The sequence below is a fragment of the Balaenoptera physalus genome (assembly GCF_965194825.1).
Source record: "Balaenoptera physalus genome assembly, chromosome: 2".
Classification (NCBI taxonomy): Eukaryota; Metazoa; Chordata; class Mammalia; order Artiodactyla; family Balaenopteridae; genus Balaenoptera; species Balaenoptera physalus.
The window spans coordinates 45,435,025-45,452,379 of record NC_138883.1 but is presented as its reverse complement, the minus strand read 5'-3'; the positions used below and the strand labels follow the sequence as shown (position 1 = coordinate 45,452,379).

General features: G+C 39.8%; 1 protein-coding gene across 10 annotated transcripts in view; it reads left to right on the top strand.

The window, feature by feature from the left end:
* The first annotated feature begins 4,277 nt into the window (after positions 1-4,277).
* Positions 4,278-17,355, top strand: part of KTN1 (kinectin 1) — a 119,337-nt gene continuing 106,259 nt past the window's right edge. For 6 of the 10 annotated variants that reach the window (XM_082450324.1, XM_082450331.1, XM_082450330.1 and 3 more), the window contains exon 1: positions 4,279-4,419. The gene's annotated coding sequence lies outside the window, so the exon portion shown is untranslated. Of the gene's footprint in view, positions 4,420-17,355 lie in introns of all 10 variants that reach the window. The other 4 variants (XM_082450329.1, XM_082450325.1, XM_082450332.1 and 1 more) reach the window with 1 other exon arrangement.

The window sequence follows — 17,355 nt, the reverse complement described above, 5'->3', positions numbered from 1 at the left end:
TCTTCTTTTACCTTCCACATTATTTAGGTCTCTTATTAGTAATAAAAGCGTAGCATCCACTATTCAAGAGTGCTGTGAAGATCCCTGGTTCGATCCCTGGTTGGGGGAACTAAGATCCCGCATGCCACAAGGCAAGGCCAAAAAAAAAAAAAAGAATCAAAGAGTCTTTAAAGATTGTTTCTTCCAATTGCTAGGTGTATTTGGACAAAATGTACATATTTCAATACTGTATTATTTTGGTTAGAAGAGTTTACATGATGCTGGCTGGCAGCCAATTTAATATTGTTGATTTAATTTAGTGTTATCTATCTGCTCCTTGTTTATGCTAATGACAAAAAAGATATCATAAGTAAGAGAATCCTATACATAAATGAAAACTCACACTTTAATTGTTTGTGTACCTAAAAGTTTATACTTTGGGAGTCAACATGTTGCAGTGGCACATGCATGGGAATTGGAATCAAATAGATCTGGGTTCAGGTGCTGGTTTTTGAGCTCTGTGTTCTTGAAGGAGTTACTTATTCAGTGTAAGCCTAGTCCTATGGGGTTGTTTGGACAATCGTGTGTGCTATTTACGTTAAACACCTGCACCGTGCATATGCGGAAGAAATACTGGCTCCTCTTTCCTCATTTAATCCACCAGTTTCCAATCACTGACAGCCTTTGAAGATAGAAGACATGAAGGTGCCTTCAATAATGTTAAATTATGCTACAAAGTAGTTTTTTTTTAAAGGAATTCCTTTATTTTTATTTATTTATTTATTTTTGGGTGTGTTGGGTCTTCGTTTCTGTGCGAGGGCTTTCTCTAGTTGCGGCAAGCGGGGGCCACTCTTCATCGCGGTGCGCAGGCTTCTCACTATCGCGGACTCTCGTTGCGGAGCACAAGCTCCAGACGCGCAGGCTCAGTAGTTGTGGCTCACGGGCCTAGTTGCTCCGCGGCATGTGGGATCTTCCCAGACCAGGGCTCGAACCCGTGTTCCCTGCATTGGCAGGCAGATTCTCAACCACTGCGCCACCAGGGAAGCCCTACAAAGTAGTTTTACCTCCCTACTTATTCCTGCCCAAATTTCCCTTGAAAGTCCCAAGTGATGTCTTGGGATTGCATGGGCAAAGTGGAAACTCCCTTCTGCTTCATAAGACTAAGATTTCTTGCAGCTATTTAGGAGTGGAAGAAAGATGTGCTGCTTATCTATTACTGCATAACAAACCATCCAAAAATCATAAAAATTATATGGAGTCAGAAATTCAAGTAGGGCTTGGCTGAGTGGTTCTTCTGCTCCGTGTAGTACTGACTTGGATCACTTAGTGGTATTTAGCTTGTGGCATGGATGGTCTGGGGCTCCAGAAGCCTTCATTCATATGTCTGGCACCTTGGTGGGGACAGTTGGAAGGCTGGGCCCAGCTCGTTCTCTCTTCCTCCCCATGTAGTCTCAAGGCCTCTCCACATGGTCTCTCCAGCAAGGTAGTTGGACTTCTCACATGGCAGCTTAGGGCTCTAAGATCAGTGGTTCCAAGAGACAGGAAGTGAAATTGCCTGTCTCTTACAGTCTGGGCCCAGAAATTGGCACAGTGTTACTTCTGGCATATCCTATTAGTCACGTCAGTCACAGAGCCCTCCCAGAATCAGAAGGAGGGGCACAGATCCCACCTGCCCATGTAAAGAGTGGCAAATGATTTATGGTCACCTTTAGTCTGTTATGAAAGCATTTGAATGCCATATGCTGGAAGAGATTACATGTCAACAAGAACAATGCAGACCTCATAAGCACAGTTATGTGCCAGATACTTTGTTAGAATAGCTGATTACATCTAGATCTGCAGTTGCAGATGTTTGTATAAACTTCCCCACTCCATTATTTGGGTGGAGAAGGTGGACCTGGAATCTTCCTTTGTCTTTTAGTTCTGTGAAATGCTTCTATTATACTTTCATCTCTGCCATCCCTGAAATGGTGGAGTAGGAGGTGTAATATGTTACTCATATATTACTCAAATCTCTACAGAACTCACCACTTCTGGGAAATCTTCCCTAGAAAAAACAGGAATAGCCTGCTTTCTCTCTATCTGCTAGAGAGATAGGTACTGTGTGTCTTTAAAACTTTTCCAAAATTAGAAAAAAGAGTTATTACACGCTAAAAGTCAGAAGGCAATCGCCAGTAAATTGCAGAGAGCGAGCAAGAAGGGAATACTCTTCAGGTAATAGTGTTACACTTTATCATTTTCAATAAAATTTAATTTCTTAGTTGTTAACCACTAGAGATACCTCACATGTTGGGAGTGCTAATCTTTTTTAGCAAGTTAGTTGCTGCTTCAGTAACATTAGAGAGTAGTAAGCAGCAACCAAGGTTAATTATATCTTAGGTTAATTATATCTGTTAATTATAGTTAATGATATTATATTACACTTAGATGGTACGTCTTAATTCCTAATAGGGCTTATCATGCATAACAGTTCTAGTAAGTCTTTGTTTTTACGTGAATAAATATGAAGCTTATAATGAAGAATGAAGTATCGAGGCACTTCCCTTTCAAAGTCAAAGTTCAATCACTCAGAGAAGTTGAAACAGCTGACACATTTATGCTTTTTTTTGTTTCAAACTATGGAACACAAAAATCAGTGATCCCTGACCATAAGAAGTGGTATATTTAGGGTAAACATGTCCCTAAGTTCCATCCACTTCTTGTCTTATGTACAAATGTACCTAAAAATTACTGTTTCTAAAATGACACTGAGGTTTTACTGAAATCATAAAAATGATAGAATTTAAAAATTCTAACCTAAAATCTGCTTTAGTACCAACCAGAGGAAATTAGATGGTTGTTTGTAGGCTAATCAAGAGTCCTTAAACTCCTTTATAGAAATGATACATTTCCCCTCTTTGTATTGAGACTAATGGCTACCCTCTTCAGTGAAGCTGGATCCTTTATCACAGTCTCAGGAGACAGCCAGAGGTTTAGAGATAGATTGCTTTGAGGGCACTGGAACCGCTGAGGTGCTAAGTAACCCTACCGAAAAAGAAAAAAGAGGGTGGCGCTTCTCGAGTTAAAATAAGACAGAATGCATCATTGGAGAACACAGTGGCTGAAGACTGGCAGAATTCTCAACATCTCAGGCTACCACATACTGTTCAGTTTTCATGTGTACTTTGGAGGTGCTCTAGAAAGCTCTGACAAAAAATAATTAGAATACAGATGTACAGTACATTTTTAGCCCGCCCATATAAAGGTGACCCTGGTGGTGCAGGAACTGTTCTGATGTTCATTACTTAAAAATTGGTCTTGTTCCCCTTTGTCAGTATGTAGCAGGAGGTGTTAGTGATGAGTCCTAATTTTATGTGTCTCTATCCACCCTCTAAAAGGTTTTGGATTATTTTGAGCTCTCATAACATTTGAGGAGAGCCTGTGGGTGTTTTGTGTATGTTCTAGACAATGCCTAGCATTCTGCGAGAGATTGATAAGCAGTAAGTAATAAACACATCTCATTTGCCAGTGGACCAGGAAGATAGCTATCATTCTTTTAGCAAAGAGCAAACTAATAAGCAGGGATTCTGGCCAACCTTTCCTTTCCTCTGTAGCTTACAGTTATTTACCTGGGCTTAATGAACGGCCATCGGCTGGCAGACACAACAGATTCACAATATTTGCACACAATTTATTTGGGTCCGTTTAAAATTTCTCTCTCTCTTTGGCTCCAGGGTTGCCCGAAGGAGAATTCAGAGAAAAACTCTTGAGACAGAGGAACGGATGATTTCGTTTTCTATTGATTTCTGGGGAGGAATCTGGGAGGGCTAGGTGAAATCGAGTACCATTTGCTTAAGGATAAAAAAAAAAAAAAATCCATATATACACTAATATGTATAAAATGGATAACTAATAAGAACCTGCTGTATAAAAAAATAAAATAAAATAAAATTCAAAAATTCAAAAAAAGAAAATCATAAGGAAGAGAAAAAAAAAAAAAAATCCAGTCTGAGGGGCCAGGTTGGAGGGCCATGCAAGACGAAACCAGCTTTGGGGGAAAGACAGAGAGAGACAGAGAGAGCAGGGCTCCCGCACGAAGGGAATTCCGCTGAGCCTCGGGCCCCAGAGCTCCCACCTTCCACCTAGCTGCGGGACGTTATCTCGGGAGGAAAGCCCCGGAATCCCGAGCCCGCCAGACGCTGGGACTTACCCGAGCGCGCGGGAGAGCGCGCGGGGGCCGAGGCGGCGACGCCTGTCCCTTTAAGGGGCCGGTCTCCGGGCACCGCCGGCCCAGACGCCGGGACGTGCCGGGGCCGCCCCGCCCCGAAACCGCCCGTTTCCTGCCGGGAGGCGCGACGGCACCTGAGATACTGCGGCGGCGGCGGCCACTCGGAGCGGGCGGCCCGGGCTGTACTGCCGGTGCCGCCGCGTCTTTCCGGTATCCTTCCTCGGCCGCACAGGGTAAGGGAGAGCGGGCTGCGCCGGGCCCGGGCTCCGGCCGCGGGGACCGCGGAGAGGGGAGGGTTGCGCCGGCCGCGGGGTCCCAGGCAGACTGGAGGGCCGCGTCGGGCGGTGGGGGGGGGGGCGCGGCCGTGGGGCTGGGACACCGCCCGCCGCCGCCCCCGCCGGGTAGGCCTCGGGCGCCGGGTCGCCGCCGCCGGGCTCCTGCTTGGGCCGGGCCACCGAGGCGGGCGGGCTCCGAGCGGCCTCTCGGCTTCGCCGGGCCGCCGCGGGCCCGATCCCGGTTCCGCCGTGGCGTCTCGTCCGAGGACGTCTCCCGAGGGCGAGGTCGGCCGGAGAGGGCCCTGGGGTGACCGAGGCGCCTATTTTTAGCCGGGCGTGAGGGCCCCCGGGAAGGGAGGCTGATTACCGCCTCCTCGGCCGGTGGACGGAGGGAGCGCGTCCCCGGAGGCCTCCCTGGGCGGGAGCTGGGCCACACTTACGCCATGCTGGAATTCCAGCCCTCGCCGCTCTCGGGGTACTGGGGGAAGCGGCGTTCGGCCCTTCTAGTGCCCCCTCCCGCCGCCCTGTGCTCGCCCCCGGGTCCTAGAGAGGGACGGTTGGGCATGGGAAAGCAGCGTGAGGGCAGAGTTTGGAAAAAATCTGTGGACCGCCCTTGAGACTGGGGAAGTTATCCTTCCTCTCCCTGAGGGGTGTGTCTTCCTTACTGATTCCCCCTCCCCCCTTCAGTCTCCAACAATGAGATTTTTGGCGTTGGGGACCTCGGCAGAAAACCCAACCGGCAGCCTAGAAAAGTCGTACGGTAATCCGACAACTGGTGTGGCATGTGCAGCACCGCGCGTCGGTCGTGAGGCAGCATGTGTACCAGAGACCGGCATCCCCAGACGCGGGGAGCGGCATCCTAACCTCGGCCAACTGCACCCTGATTAGGTTCAAGAGCGGGCTGTTTAATCTTAGCTCTTCCTTGTGGGCGGAAGCAGGAATCTAAATTCATGGTTGCGCCTATTCCAGAAAAGGATTCCTTAGCAGGTATCTGAATAAACACTGCTTAAAAAGCTGCAGTTGAAGTTAACTGTTCAAAGTTGTGCTTTTTTTGAGACGCTTTGTGGAAACGCTTGAGAAATTTAGACACCCATAGCCTGCTGAAGATACACACCTTGGGGTGAACTAAACACTCTGAATTGTGTAGGAATTGTCTTAAAGTTTGAATTATTGGTTAATTCGGTTGCACTTCTCCCTGCCTCACCTAGCAGGTGAATGGCATCACTGTCTTCAGTCTGGCTAAAGTAGTTGCTGATGAGACTTATGATTGTCCCAAGAATAACACTGGAGTACTCTTGAGTTGCTCTGTGTTTTGGGTAGACATACCTTGCTATAAATACTTTAATATTTAATGTGTTCTCTGATAAACAAGCCCCCCCTCCCGCCCCCCCCCCGACTCCCCACATCCTCTTGTTCAGGGATCTAACAAGAAATAACTGGGTTTATTGTTTGTAGATTCTAAGGAAAATTCATTAATTCACCCCTCTTTCCCTCCCCCCAACATTGAGTTATAAATGTCTTTTCTAATTTTGCAGCCTTAGCAGTGTAACCAACTCTATCAGGTGCACTTAGAGAATGAAGTGCTCTGTTTACCTTTGTGAGATTCATACTGAAACTTAAAATATAACAAAGCCTGATGAAATTTTTTCTTAAAAATATTAAACACTTTAAAATTATAAAAGATATTGAGTATTATATAACCCTTTCTTGATGGCTCAGAGTCAACATTATGAAGAGCCATTAATTTATGAATTTGTTTCCAATTTAGTTTTTTCTGTATCCTCCTTTAATATCATAGTCTCTTCTGCTTGATGCAAGTGTTTTCATCTGTCTCTCACTCCATGCCTCTTTCCAGGTTGTAGGCTTTAACCTGCTTTTAGTGGGGAGAACATTTTAATAATTAGATGTTAAAGGACAGTCAGTATGACTTTTATAAAGGGCCTGAGAAGTGAAAGCTTTTTTGAGGCTTACTTTAAAGGACTTGTGTTAAGATTGATACTGTTGGTAACTTACCTTGAATTTTACTTGAAATATATGGAAGGTGTATTTTTAATTGCATACTTATTATAACTTTTTATAGCAAAGAAAGTTTTAATCTAAAAGATCTCACAATACTTTGTAAAAAATTTAAGTTGTTAATAAACGTAATGGTATGGGTTTCTTAGGAATCTGACCTAATGTGTAAAAAGGAAATGAGGAGAGACTATGCTTTTCAAGAACATTCGAACGTTTGAGGATAACATCTTGTAAGCTGCTTTTTCTGTATACTGTTTATGTTTTTAGTTATTTTGCAGGTAAATCCAGAGGATACTTAGAGGCTAGAAGCAAGTAATTGTTTCTTTAGAAATGATCACTTTTATGCATAAATAAAGTTGAGTTTCATTGCTTCCTCTTTCAGTTTTTGTGAACATGACTTTGGGTGTTCTGATCTTAAAAATGTAGTTTATATACAAAGCACAGGTTAAACATTGGTTTGGATAAGAATATAAGCTATTTTTTTCTATAAACAGAAAATTAAACAGAAAGGGGAAAAACCTTTAGTACCATAACTAAGGAGTTTGATTTAACTTAATCTTCTGTATCTGAGCTCTAGAAAGAGAAAAGTAATGACAGTTTATAACTGTTTGCATGCCAGGGTGTTGAATTGGTGTTTAAATGTTTTTTTCGGTCTTTGAGTTTGATTGCAGTGTTATTTAGGCTTTTAAAATTAATTTTTAAAATGGTATACGTTTTTAATTGGTTTTATCTTAAAAAGATAAAATAGGCAAAATAGTATACTTTTAGTACTAAGAATAGTTTTAGTAATGACTCCAGTAGGAAATCTGATACTCCTAGGAAATGTGTACGAAGTGACCTCCTTTTAAAAAAGTTGTGATTTAGTATTTTACCTATCACCTTAACTACTACAGGCTGATTAAGAACTTCTAACCTCAAGTTTAGTTTCAGCAAAGTGATTTGTACACTAAGTGGAACTTAAATGAATTGTTTATACTCCCCTCCTTCCAGGACATTGCTTTTTGGGTTTCTCTTCTCACTAATTGCTCTGCTCATTCTGTGTTTATGATTCGTTCTCATTCTTGAAGTGCTCAATCCTTGGTTCACCTTTCTTTTTATACTCCTCTGGTGATCTCATCCAGTGTCATGGCTTTAAATACCTATATGCTGATGGCTTCCATTTTTATATCTACAGTCCAGACTTACCTCCTGTATTCTGTACGACCTGTTCTGAATTTCTGTTTGGATGTGAAGTAGTAAACTCAAACTAAAATTCCATGTTCCTCTTTAAACCTGCCGTAGGTGCAGGCTAATGCATCTTATTAGATGGCAGCTCTATCCAATATTCAGGTGAAAAGAAAAATGGAGTCCTCCCTGACTTATCTCATTCATACTTGGCATTCTTGGCTCAATCTTATCTTGAAAATACATCCAGAATCAAATCACTTCTTACCACCTCCATTGCTCATTAGGCTAGTCCAAACCAGTCTTCTCTCTCTTGCCTATATTTCTGCAGTTAACCTCCTAATGGGTTTCTCTGCTTCTATCCTAGCTCTCTAAAGTCTTTTTCAACAGAGCAACCAGATCATACCACTTCTTTCCTCAAAACCCTGCAGTGACTTCCCATATGCAGAGTAAAATCCAAAGTCCTTATGGTCTACAAGGTCTTACAGAATCTGGATACTCCTACTCTCCCCATCCTCCCTTACCTCTCCTAAGTTAGCTACTACTCTGCCTCCTGCTTATTTCACTCCAGCCCCACTGGCTGTCTTAGAGCCTTTACACTGGCTGTTACTCCTCCTTCAGTCATTTTTTCTGTAAGGTATCTACATGACTGATTGCCTTGTCTCCTTTAAATCTTTGCTCTTAAAATGTTTTTCAAAATGATCTGCCTTCTATTTAAAGCTGCACTTCCCTACTTATGATCTCTCTACCCTGTTCTGTTTTCCATAGCAATTGTCACCTTTCAACAAACTATATAATTTCCTTGTTGATCATGTTTATTATCTCTTCTCTCTGCCCCCAGACGTACGCTATAATGTAACCTCTATGAGGACAGGGCTTTTTGTCTCCTTTTGTTTATTGATGGATTCTAAGGGTTTAGGGCAGTGCTTGGCACATAACAGGTGCTCAATAAAGATTTATTAAAGATGTGTTTATTACAAGTGAATTCAAATCTTTATCCTGCAGTTTTTTTTTTTTTTTTTTTTACTGTGATGCATACTCATTTTTGGACACATGTAGTTTTCACTTTGCTCCTTTCCTAGGAGCAGTCAGAGAGCAGAAGAAAAGTGGCAGGGAACCTTTGGGAACCCCTTGGTGGAGGGAGTGATGTTTGAATGTGGCGGAGACCGTCTTACCTGTCCCACGTGATTAGGACCATTAGTTAGGTAATTTAAAAAGTTTGGTTAAAGCAAGAACTTGAGGTATCTGTGCACTTTGTTTTAATTTTAAGCATTTACTTTTACTTTTATTTGCCTCTCTTTATTTGGATCAATCTCTTGTCTTTGAGTAGGGGGTCTCCTGATCTTTTTTCTATACATCATTCCTTAAAAGCATTGTCTGTAATTTCTAGTATTGCTTTTTTTGGTGTAATGAAACATTCGAACTTCAAAATCATTCTAGATTTTTCCAATCCTTATCAAGGCTTCCAAAGATTTAACTTAGTTTTCATAGAAATAACAGCTTTGTCTTTATTCTGTCATCTAATCGATTTATAGAAATAAGCAAATGTATAGGTGAGTAGGTTGCTAGCCAGAAGCATTTAGCTTTCTATAGACACTAGCCCATGTATTTTTAACCAAGGGGAGAAATGTCATTTAATCCAGTGAGAGGTCCTTTAAGATAGCTTCCATATTGAACAGTTTTCATGGGGGCCATAGGATCCTAGCTGCCTGCCATTACTAGAGGAGAATGTCATTTATCCACATTTCTTTATTTTTGGTTCTGAGTGACATCTGCAATTAGTTATCAGAACTTATATGATTTTTAGTAATTACTTTGTCAGGAGACCTGATGTTATGCTACATTCTCACTGAAAAATGTGGGATGATTATTATTTATTCTTACACATGAGTCATTTAAGTTGCCAAGGAAACAGTCTGGTCTGGAAGTCAGTAGTTAGGAGACCTACAGGTCTTAGACCTTATTAATTCTAAGGTTTGTGCAAGTTTCTTATTGCTCAGTTCTTTAATTATATAATGTGTGTTGTAAGTGGAAAGAGTGTGGGTGCTAGGGAGTCTGAAGAACTTGGGTTTGAATTTGGCTTTGCTAGTTAATACCACTTACTGTATGTGTGGATTTACTTGCCGGAAACTCATTTGCCTTGCTTATATTATCTTAGTAGTTGCTACATAAGTGATAGCTAACATTAGAGTGCTTATTTGTTGTAAGGCTTTGTAAATACTTAATGTACAGTATCATATTTATCCTCTCTGCATCCTAATGAGATAGATAGTATTTGGTGGAAACGAGGGAGGCAGGTTAAATAATTTGTCCAAAGATGAAGCAAATAAAAGGAGGAACCTGAATTTGAACTAGATATTCTGACTCTAGAGCCCATTCTCATACATTGAGCTGTTTCATAAGAATGCTTTCTGAAAACAAGAGTAAGGCACTGTCTATGTGCAATTGTCTGATGTTAGGTATTAGAAAGCTACATTAAGGTTATAAAGATTTCTTTCCCCTGGAGTTAGAGAATTAACTCTTAAAGCTAGTGACTTAAACTTGAGAACTTAAAGTTTTCCAAGGAGAGAAAATAGTAAAAGCCATTTAAAACCAAATTCTATAAAGTGTTTTATAGAGAAAGCAATAGGTAGACTATGATCTTTTTAATTTACAAGAAATTTTTTCAGTTTTAATTCCTGGGTATGTGCATTATGAGTTTTACTGCCCTGTGATCTTGTATGCATTGCTCAGTGGTTATTTCAGAAAGGCCAACCCTGATCAGCAAAATGCATGTCCTCTTTATTCTTTGTCTCAGCCTTATTTTTCCTCACTGCATGATCAGTTATTACCTAACATTATAATATATGCTTGTTTATTTATATGCTTGATATCTGTTTCACCTCTAAGAATATAAGCACTATGAGGCGGGAACTTTCTTGCTCACCATTGTGAAGTATATTTCTGGCACTTAGGTAGTGCTCAGTTTAATGAATGAATCAATTGCCTGATGTTTGAAAATGATTGGGACTCATTGAGCCTTCTGCTTTACTTGTCATTTTTTTTCAAATGTGAATACTTTAATAGGAAATATTATATAATTATTTCAGTTCCCAGTTTTCATTTTTTTGAAAAAGTACTTCATAATTTAACTACAGATTACCCACATGGCAATTATATAAGTGAGGAGCTAGATATATCACGTATTTTAAGGAACTCTCCATATCTAGACATATTTAAATGACAGATCTGGAGTAAGAAATAATGATTTAAAAAAGCATTGTCCAAATACAAAAAGGCATGTAATACGTTCCTTTAAGGCTTAAATAATGACTTAGGAAAGTTGTATCATTCCTTTCAGACACCACTGATTAAACGGATCATGAGAAAGTCAAACTAATAATGTTAAAATTTGTATGTATTCAAACAAACAAACTTGAGACTAGAATTTGAATCTTCCTGACTTGGATTACTGCTAATTTTGCCAATTGCTTTACTTGTCATTTGTGCCATCCGCCTTCTCCATTAGCATGGCTAGTTGATTTACGTGCAATGCCATGGAAAGTGAGAGTTCAGGAATAAGGGTTTCAGGTTTACTCGTGGGAGTGGGATGGAAAACAAAATTTAATGCACGAATTTCAGCAAAAGTACTTCTTAGTACTAGTTAATCTTGGTTGATCAGCAATGTAAGTGTTCTGAATGAAATATATACATAAATTATTTAGTGATTGCATATGTTTAGATCTGGTTACCTTTGAAGTAAATTTGAACAAGCTAGGCTGTACTTTGAAAGCTCCCTAATGTTCTGAATGCCACGTTGTTGAACATTTAAAATGTTTCCTTAAACTTTTTTAAAAAATAAATTTATTTTTATTTGTTTTTGGCTGCGTTGGGTCTTCGTTGCTGTGCGTGGGCTTTCTCTAGTTGCGGTGAGCAGGGGCTATTCTTCGTGTGGTGCTTGGGCTTCTCATTGGGGTGGCTTCTTTTGTTGCGGAACATGGGCTCTAGGCGCGCGGCCTTCATTAGTTGTGGCACATGGGCTCAGTAGTTGTGGCTCGCGGGCTCTAGAGTGCAAGCTCATTAGTTGTGGCGCATGGGCTTATTTGCTCCGCGGCATGTGGGATCTTCCCAGACCAGGGCTTGAACCCATGTCCCCTGCGTTGGCAGGCAGATTCTTAACCACTGTGCCACCAGGGAGGTCCCTTAAATTTTTAATATCCATGCACAGGTTGAATTCATTTGTGTGCTTCTGGCCTGTACTTGTTTAGTTTATTGGGAAGTCATGTTCATTTGAAATGTGCTCCGTAATTATTTTACATAGTTTTCCTAACCTGGATATCTCAGGTTGGCTGAACATGATTTCTGTGATGTGAATTTCTCAAGCTTCTCATATAATTTGGTATTTTCATTTCTGGATATAGTTTCAGTTACTGTGGTGTATAATCCCTTTTTGTATCTTTTTTTTTTTTTCTGTTTTTGAACACTAAATGGGATCCTTCTGTATGAGTTTATTTGCAACTTCCTTTTTCTCCTCAACTTTATTGTCCAGATATTCTTCCACCATCTTGTATATAGCTCTAATTCATTCACTTTCACTTCTACCTGGAGTTTCATTGTATGTAAATTTGCCGCCTTGTTTATTATCTGTTGATGGGCATTTGGGTAGTTTCCAGTTTTCTTTTGCTATTATAAACAGTTCTGCTATGAATACCTTGTATAGGTCTCTTGGTGCACTTGCATCCTTACTGTCTTTAGTACAGTGTTTTAAAAAACTTTTTTTGTTACTACTTACAATAAGAAATAAATTTTACATTATGAGACTCAATACATTATCAGATGTATACATATGTAACAAAGTTTCTTGGGGAAAAAAACCCCATGTGATGCTACTTTGTTTCATTAAGAATAAGAATGCTAGTCAAGACCCACTAAGTTGATTTTTGCTACCCACTAATGTTGAGATTTGCAGTTTGAGTAAATTGTGTCGGACTTTATACCTAGTTGGGAGTGGAATTGCTGAATTGTAGGAGATGTGCATTTTCAGCTTTACTGTAGGTAGTGTTGAGTTGTTTTCCAATATAATTGTACCAGTTTATTCTCCTCACTAGTGTATACATGTGATGGCTCCACATTCTGGCCTATACAGTTGACCCTTGAACAACTTGGGGGGGTTTGGGATGCTGACCTCTGTGCACTTGAAATTCTGCCTATAATTTATAGTTGGCCCTCTGTATCCCCTGTTCCTCTCGATCCATGGTTTGGCATCACAAATTAAACTAACTGCATTTTGTATAGTACTGTAGTATTTACTATTGAAAAAAATCTGTGTATAACACCCTCACATTTCACTCCCGTGTTGTTCAAAAGTCTACTGTACTTGATGTTGGTAAATACTAAAGTTAGACAGCTTGTTGGGTTGAATTGATATCTTGTAGTTTGTGCATTTTTGCTTACTGAGGGGAGATGTCTTTTCAAATGTTTCCTGGCCATTTTTGTTTCCTTTTCTCAGAAATGACTGTTGGGTTTGTCTTTCTTTTTGATAGGACTTCTTTATATGTTCTGAATACTAATTCTCTGTGGATCATGTATCACAAATGTCTTTTCCTATTTTGTGGCTTGTCGTTTTCACTTTTGTATGGTTTCTTTGTTAATAAAAGTTAAACATTTTAATTTAGTTGAATTTCTCAGGATTTTCCTTTTATGGTTTGTACTTTGTGTCTTGTTTAAGAGATCCTTTCCTGCCTCAGGGTTATAAAGGTATTCGTGCATGTTGTCGTATAAAGTTCAATGTTGCCTTTCACAATTGTTTTCCCAGGAATTGATTTTTGTTTCTTCCCTTCTATGCTGCTGTTTTCTTTTCTCCAAAGTTTCACTACTTAGCATTTCAGTTTTTTTTTTTTAAGGACTAAAATGTGTGAATTTAGTAGATACTTTGAAGTAAATCTTTGAGTTAGTAGTATTATGTATTGTCCACACCTTGCTTTTAGAGTCATAGGTAAATAATTATGTAAGAATGTCAAGGTATGGATAGTTATCTAGTAAACTTTGAAGTCTTCACTCTCCCCCAACCCCCATATGACATTATAAATTTGTAAATATTTCAGGGATGCCAGTGTTTGCATGTGGTTTTCTTAAGTTGTTATGGACATTTGTTGTGAAGTAGTCTGGTTAGTTATTTTCTTAAAAGTTGCAGCTCTTTGTGCTTGGTATTTTGCAGTTTTACCGTAGTGCACTGTGAGTGTGGACCTATTTCTCTATATCTAACTAATACTCAGAGTATACATATAATCTGAGGAATCAGATTGTCTTCAGTTTTGGAAAATTCTCAGCTATTCAAATATTGCTTTTGTTATTTTTACTTTTCTTCTCTTTTGGTAGACCTATGTTGGAGTCTTTTAGTTTATCCTCTATTTTAATTGCTCTTTCAGTTTTGTTTTGTTTTTTTCTATGCCTTATACCAGGTGAATTTGGTACAGTGTAGCAATTTACTTTTTTCCTCTGCTACTGTCCAGTTTAGAGTTTATTCTGTCTATTGAGTCTACATGCCAGTATTTACAATTTTCATTTCTTAGATTTGAAATTGCTTTTTCATATATACCTGCCTGTTTCAGTTCTCTGTTTTTGTTTTATAACCGTTGTGCTATTTTATAAAAAAATTCCTTTATCTGACATCTTTAACATGTTCAAATTTTTAAATCTTTGTCAGACTGTTACATAAAACTAATACTATCTGGTGTGAATTCATGTTTTTAGTGGGGATTTTTTCCCCTCATCATTAGATTTCTTCCTATGTTTTGGATTATTGGTTTATTAAGTTCATTTTAAGTGGAGGTTTTTTCTTTTTTACGCTTTTCACTCTTAGTGATCATTCCCACCCCCATCTCCAAATTATTTATTTATTTGTTAACCATTTCTCCCTGGCCCACTCTTCCTCTAGTTGCAAACTAGGTTTGTTCTGGGACAGTTAAAAGAAAAATGCAAGGTGGAAAGAAGTGTTTCTAATATGAAATCATGTACTGAGAAAGAGGGAGATAAGGATGTGTGTGTGTGTGTTTGTGTGCGTGTATGTGTGTGTGTGTATATATATATAGAGAGAGAGAGAGCGCACTCATATTTAGAAGAGTATTGAATGAAATCTAAAAAAAATGACAGTTTGTTATGGGGGAGAGGAACATAGTGTAGAAGAACACAAGGGTACAATTTATGTTCTGAATTTTCCTTTTTCTTTAGACCTGACTTTGGAGCCATGTAAATATTTTGCATAATTATTAAAAATTTTTTTTAGGTCTCTAAAAATTAAAAGTAAAGCAAAACATGAATTTTACGTGTATTCACTTGGTGGACACCAGAGTGAAACCACGCCAAGTGACTTTAAAAGACAATGACTTGGGCTTCCCTGGTGGCGCAGTGGTTGAGAATCTGCCTGCTAATGCAGGGGACACGGGTTCGAGCCCTGGTCTGGGAAGATCCCACATGCCGCCGAGCAACTAGGCCCGTGAGCCACAACTACTGAGCCTGCGCGTCTGGAGCCTGTGCTCCGCAACAAGAGAGGCTGCGATAGTGAGAGGTCCGTGCACCGCTATAAAGAGTGGCCCCCGCTTGCCACAACTAGAGAAAGCCCTCGCACAGAAACGAAGACCCAACACAGCCAAAAATAAATAAATAAACAAATGTGGGGTTAAAAAAAAAAAAAGGCAATGACTTGACTGACTGATGATATTCCCCACTGGAATAGACCCTGGGAAGAGAGTGCAGGAAGGATGACAGAGAAGGAAAACAAGTCTTGAACTATTATAATCATAATTTTGGTGGCAGTGTATGCATTGTATTTCAGTACTGTGTAGTGCGTGTGTTGTGGGCTAATTGAAATGAGTGAATATATTGTTTTTGTTGAAAACTGAGACTTTTAGAATTATTTAAAGGAGATGTAGTTTTTTTTTTTTTTTTAATACTTCTGACGTGGACCATTTTTTAAAGGCTTTATTGAATTTGTTACAATATTGCTTCTGTTTTATGTTTTGGTTTTTTGGCCACAAGGCATGTGGGATCTCAGCTCCCCGACTAGGGATCAAACCCGCACCCCCTGCATTAGAAGGCGAAGTCTTAACCACTGGACTGCCAGGGAAGTCCCATGTTTTTAATTGAAGTATAGTCGATTTACAATGTTGTGTTCATTTCTGCTGTACAGCACAGTGATTCAGTTATACATATATAAACATTCTTTTTTAAAAAATATTCCTTTGTTATGATTTATCCTAGGATATTGAATATAGTTCTCTGTGCTATACAGTAGGACCTTGTTTACCCATTCTGTATATAAAAGCTTACATCTGCTAACTCCAGCCTCCCACTCTTCCCTCCCCCAACCCCCTCCCCCATGGCAACTGCCAGTTTCTTCTCTATGTCTGTGATTATTTCTATTTCATAGATAGGTTCATTTGTGTCATATTTTAGATTCCACATATAAGTGATATCATATGATATTTGCCTTTTTCTTTCTGGCTTAATTCACTTAGTGTGATAATTTCAACCTTGTATCCATGTTGCTAAAGCAGATGTAGTGAAATTATGTAAAAACCCTATAGTACTAAATTTGAGTAGAAGCACCTGTATGCACTCATGCAATAATTTAACTTATTAAAATGTATGCATTTTCTGGCCCTGTTGACTTAAAAGGTCTAGAAACAGTGACCAACCCAATAGCACTCTTGATGCTCACATTGTGATCTTTAAATATCCTTTCACAATAAAAGTAAACTAGTGCTCAGAATGGGCATTTTCCAAGTCTAAGGCAGGAAGTGTAGGAGATGAGCCTGCATATATTGTCAATAGTACCACAAGCTCAAAGGTTTACAGTAACACACATTTGCACCACCCCCTTAACTGGGTCCTCTGCTACAGGGTTTCACAAAACTGCTATTATGGTGTTGTCCATGGCAGGGGTCTCATCTGAGGTTCAGCTGGGGAAAGATCTGCTTCCAAGTTCATGTGGTTGTTGGCAGCATTCAGATCCTTGGAGGGTGCCCAACTGAAAGCCTTAGTTTCTTGTTGGCTGTTGTCTGGGAGGCTGTTCTTAGCTCCTTGCCTCATGACCCTCTCCATAGGCAGCTTACAACATGGCAGCTTACAACATGGCAGCTGCTTTCTTCAAAGCCAGTAAGGGAGAGAAAGAGTGTCCTATTAACAGGGGTTACAGTCTTATGTAATATAATTATGTATATGTAATCATTTTTAACATTTTGTCACCTTTGTCATATTTTACTGATTAGGAGCAAGTCACAGGTCCCACTCATACTTAATGGAAGGGATTGTACAAAGGTGAGAATGCCAGGAGAGCAACTCGAGTGTTTTTTTTTTTTCCTAGAATGTCTTGTCAGAAAGCAATAGAGCAACTAAAAAGAGGGTAGTGTCAAAACAACCTAAGAGCCATCCTGAATAAGAGCCCATTGGTCAAAAGGGGGACAATTGCATTATATGCAGATGATATGATACTATATATAGAAAACCCTAAAAACTCCACCTAAAAACTACTAAAACTGATAAACGAATTCAGCAAGGTAGCAGGGTATAAGATTAACATACAGAAATTGGTTGCGTTTCTTTACACCAACAATGAAATATCAGAAAGGGAATGTAAAAAAAACAGTGCTTTTAAATATCTCAGCCCCAAAAATAAAATACTTAGGAATAAACCTCACCAAGGAGGTGAAAGACTTATACGCTGAGAACTGTAAA